We start from the raw sequence: 5,759 nt of genomic DNA, 5'->3' as shown, positions 1-5,759 counted from the left end.
AAAGTAGAGGACGTCTAACTTGTTTTTGCAGGGCATGTTGTGATGTGATATGGTCAAGACGTGATGCTATATTTTATTGTATGAGATGATCATGTTTTGTAACCGAAGTTATCGGCAACTGGCAGGAGCCATATGGTTGTCGCTTTATTGTATGAAATGCAAACGCCCTGTAATTGCTTTACTTTATCACTAAGCGGTAGCGATAGTCATAGAAGCACTAGATGGCGTAACGACAACCATGCTATGATGGAGATCAAGGTGTCGCGCCGGTGACTATGGTGATCACGACGGTGCTTCGAAGATGGAGATCACAAGCACAATATGATGATGGCCATATCATATCACTTATATTGATTACATGTGATGTTTATCCTTTATGCATCTTATCTTGCTTTGATTGACGGTAGCATTTTAAGATGATCTCTCACTAATTATCAAGAAGTGTTCTCCCTGAGTATGCACCTTTGCGAAAGTTCTTCGTGCTGAGACACCACGTGATGATCGGGTGTGATAGGCTCTATGTTCAAATACAACGGGTGCAAAACAGTTGCACACGCGGAATACTCGGGTTAAACTTGACGAGCCTAGCATATACAGATATGGCCTCGGAACACGGAGACCGAAAGGTCGAGCGTGAATCATATAGTAGATATGATCAACATAATGATGTTCACCATTGAAACTACTCCATCTCACGTGATGATCGGACATGGTTTAGTTGATTTGGATCACGTGATCACTTAGATGACTAGAGAGATGTCTGTCTAAGTGGGAGTTCTTAAGTAATATGATTAATTGAACTTAAATTTATCATGAACTTAGTACCTGATAGTATTTTGCTTGTCTATGTCTGTTGTAGATAGATGGCTCGTGCTATTGTTCCGTTGAATTTTAATGCGTTCCTTGAGAAAGAAAAGTTGAAAGATGATGGTAGCACTTACACGGACTGGGTCCGTAACCTGAGGATTATCCTCATTGCTGCACAGAAGAATTACGTCCTAGAAGCACCGCTGGGTGCCAAGCCTGCTGCTGATGCAACTGACGACGTTAAGAACGTCTGGCAGAGCAAACCTGATGACTACTGGATAGTTCAGTGTGCCATGCTTTACGGCTTAGAACCGGGTCTTCAACGACGTTTTGAACGTCATGGGGAATATGAGATGTTCCAGGAGTTGAAGTTAATATTTCAAGCAAATGCCCGGATTGAGAGATATGAAGTCTCCAATAAGTTCTGTAGCTGCAAGATGGAAGAGAATAGTTCTGTCAGTGAACACATACTCAAAATGTCTGGGTATAATAATCACTTGATTCAACTGGGAGTTAATCTTCCTGATGATAGTGTCATTGACAGAATTCTCCAATCACTGCCACCAAGCTACAAGAGCTTTGTGATGAACTATAACATGCAAGGGATGGACAAGACTATTCCCGAGCTCTTCGCAATGCTAAAAGCCGCGGAGGTAGAAATCAAGAAGGAGCATCAAGTGTTGATGGTTAACAAGACCACCAGTTTCTAGAAAAAGGGCAAAGGGAAGAAGAAGGGGAACTTCAAGAAGAACAGCAAACAAGTTGCTGCTCAAGAGAAGAAACCTAAGTTTGGACCAAAGCCTGAAACTGAGTGCTTCTACTGCAAGCAGACTGGGCACTGGAAGCGGAACTGCCCCAAGTATTTGGCGGATAAGAAGGATGGCAAAGTGAACAAAGGTATATGTGATATACATGTTATTGATGTGTACCTTACTAATGCTCGCAGTAGTACCTGGGTATTTGATACTGGTTCTGTTGCTAATATTTGCAACTCGAAACAGGGACTACGGATTGAGCGAAGATTGGCTAAGGACGAGGTGACGATGCGCGTGGGAAATGGTCCCAAAGTCGATGTGATCGCGGTCGGCACGCTACCTCTACATCTACCATCGGGATTAGTTTTAGACCTAAATAATTGTTATTTGGTGCCAGCGTTAAGCATGAACATTATATCTGGATCTTGTTTGATGCGAAACGGTTATTCATTTAAATCAGAGAATAATGGTTGTTCTATTTATATGAGTAATATCTTTTATGGTCATGCACCCTTGAAGAGTGGTCTATTTTTATTGAATCTCGATAGTAGTGATACACATATTCATAGTGTTGAAACCAAAAGATGCAGAGTTGATAATGATAGTGCAACTTATTTATGGCACTGCCGTTTAGGTCATATCAGTGTAAAGCGCATGAAGAAACTCCATACTGATGGACTTTTGGAATCACTTGGTACTTGCGAACCGTGCCTTATGGGAAGATGACTAAAACGCCGTTCTCCGAAACTATGGAGCGAGCAACTGATTTGTTGGAAATCATACATACTGATGTTTGTGGGCCAATGAATGTTGAAGCTCGCGGCGGGTATCGTTATTTTCTCACCTTCATAGATGACTTGAGCAGATATGGGTATATCTACTTGATGAAACACAAGTCTGAAACATTTGAAAAGTTCAAAGAATTTCAGAGTGAAGTGGAAAATCATTGTAACAAGAAAATAAAGTTTCTACGATCTGATCGTGGAGGAGAATATTTGAGTTACGAGTTTGGTTTACATTTGAAACAATGCGGAATAGTTTCGCAACTCACGCCACCTGGAACACCACAACGAAATGGTGTGTCCGAACATCGTAATCGTACTTTACTAGATATGGTGCGATCTATGATGTCTCTTACTGATTTACCGCTATCGTTTTGGGGTTATGCTTTAGAGACGGCCGCATTCACGTTAAATAGGGCACCATCAAAATCCGTTGAGACGACGCCTTATGAACTGTGGTTTGGCAAGAAACCAAAGTTGTCGTTTCTTAAAGTTTTGGGGCTGCGATGCTTATGTGAAGAAACTTCAACCAGATAAGCTTGAACCTAAATCGGAGAAATGTGTCTCCATAGGATACCCAAAAGAGACCATTGGGTACACCTTCTATCACAGATCTGAGGGCAAGATTTTATTGCTAAAATCAGATCCTTTCTAGAGAAGGAGTTTCTCTCGAAAGAAGTGAGTGAGAGGAAAGTAGAACTTGATGAGATAACTGTATCTACTCCCTTGTTGGAAAGTAGTTCATCACAAGAACCGGTTCCTGTGACAATTACACCAATTAGTGAGGAAGCTAATGATATTGATCATGAAACTTCAGATCAAGTTTCTACTGAACCTCGTAGGTCTACCAGAGTAAGATCCACACTAGAGTGTTACGGTAATCATATTCTGGAAGTCATGTTACTTGACCATGATGAACCTACGAACTATGAGGAAGCGATGATGAGCCCAGATTCCACAAAATGGCTAGAGGCCATGAAATCTGAGATGGGATCCATGTATGAGAACAAAGTATGGACTTTTGTTAACTTGCCCGATGATCGGCAAGCCATTGAGAATAAATGGATCTTTAAGAAGAAGACTGACGCTGATAGTAATGTAACTGTCTATAAAGCTCGACTTGTTGCGAAAGGTTTTCGACAAGTTCAAGGGGTTGACTACGATGAGACTTTCTCACCCGTAGCGATGTTTAAGTCTGTCCGAATCATGTTAGCTATTGCTGCATTTCATGATTATGAAATCTGGCAAATGGATGTCAAAACTGCATTCTTGAATGGATTTCTGGAAGAAGAGTTGTATATGATGTAGCCAGAAGGTTTTGTTGATCCAAAAGGTGCTAACAAAGTGTGCAAGCTCCAGCGATCCATTTATGGACTGGTGCAAGCATCTCGGAGTTGGAATAAACGCTTTGATAGTGTGATCATAGCATATGGTTTTATACAGACTTTTGGAGAAGCCTGTATTTACAAGAAAGTGAGTGGGAGCTCTGTAGCATTTCTGATATTATATGTAGATGACATATTATTAATTGGAAATGATATAGAATTTCTAGATAGCATAAAGGGATACTTGAATAAAAGTTTTTCAATGAAAGATCTAGGTGAAGCTGCTTACATATTGGGCATCAAGATCTATAGAGATAGATCATGACGCTTAATAGGACTTTCACAAAGCACATACCTTGATAAAATTTTGAAAAAGTTAAAAATGGATCAGGCAAAGAAAGGGTTCTTGCCCGTGCTTCAAGGTGTGAAGTTGAGTCAAACTCAATGCCCGACCACAGCAGAAGATAGAGAGAAAATGAAAGATATTCCCTATGCTTCACCCATAGGCTCTATCATGTATGCAATGCTGTGTACCAGACCTGACGTATGCTTAGCAATAAGTTTGGCAGGGAGGTACCAAAGTAATCCAGGAGTGGATCACTGGACAGCGGTCAAGAACATCCTGAAATACCTGAAAAGGACTAAGGATATGTTTCTCGTATATGGAGGTGACAAAGAGCTAGTCGTAAATGGTTACGTCGATGCAAGCTTTGACACTGATCCGGATGATTCTAAATCGCAAACCGGATACGTGTTTTTATTAAACGGTGGAGCTGTAAGTTGGTGCAGTTCTAAACAAAGCATCATGGCGGGATCTACATGTGAAGCTGAGTACATAGCTGCTTTGGAAGCAGCAAATGAAGGAGTCTGGATGAAGGAGTTCATTTCTGATCTAGGTGTCATACCTAGTGCATCGGGACCAATGAAGATCTTCTGTGACAATACTGGTGCAATTGCTTTGGCAAAGGAATCCAGATTTCACAAGAGGACCAAGCACATCAAGATACGCTTCAATTCCATCCGGGACCAAGTCCAAGTGGGAGACATAGAAATTTGCAAGATACATACGGATCTGAATGTTGCAGACCCATTGACTAAGCCTCTCTCACGAGCAAAACATGATCAGCACCAAGACTCCATGGGTGTTAGAATCATTACTATGTAATCTAGATTATTGACTCTAGTGCAAGTGGGAGACTGAAGGAAATATGCCCTAGAGGCAATAATAAAGTTATTATTTATTTCCTCATATCATGATAAATGTTTATTATTCATGCTAGAATTGTATTAACCGGAAACATGATACATGTGTGAATACATAGACAAACATATAGTCACTAGTATGCCTCTACTTGACTAGCTCATTAATCAAAGATGGTTATGTTTCCTAACCATAGACATGAGTTGTCATTTGATTAATGGGATCACATCATTAGGACAATGATGTGATTGACATGACCCATTCCGTTAGCCTAGCACTTGATCGTTTAGTATATTGCTATTGCTTTCTTCATGACTTATACATGTTCTTGTAACTATGAGATTATGCAACTCCCGTTTACCGGAGGAACACTTTGGGTACTACCAAACGTCACAACGTAACTGGGTGATTATAAAGGAGTACTACAGGTGTCTCCAAAGGTACATGTTGAGTTGGCGTATTTCGTGATTAGGTTTTGTCACTCCGATTGTAGGAGAGGTATCTCTGGGCCCTCTCGGTAATGCACATCACTATAAGCCTTGCAAGCAATGTGACTAATGAGTTGGTTACGGGATGATGCATTACGTAACGAGTAAAGAGACTTGCCGGTAACAAGATTGAACTAGGTATTGGATACCGACGATCAAATCTCGGGCAAGTAACATACCGATGACAAAGGGAACAACGTATGTTGTTATGCGGTTTGACCGATAAAGATCTTCGTAGAATATGTAGGAACCAATATGGGCATCCAGGTTCTGCTATTGGTTATTGACCGAGAATAGTTCTAGGTCATGTCTACATAGTTCTCGAACCCGTAGGGTCCGCACGCTTAACGTTACGATGACAGTTTTATTATGAGTTTATAAGTTTTGATGTACCGAAGTTT

The sequence above is a fragment of the Triticum aestivum genome, chromosome 3B, assembly GCF_018294505.1.
Source record: "Triticum aestivum cultivar Chinese Spring chromosome 3B, IWGSC CS RefSeq v2.1, whole genome shotgun sequence".
NCBI classification, from domain to species: Eukaryota; Viridiplantae; Streptophyta; class Magnoliopsida; order Poales; family Poaceae; genus Triticum; species Triticum aestivum.
This window is presented reverse-complemented; position numbering follows the sequence as displayed.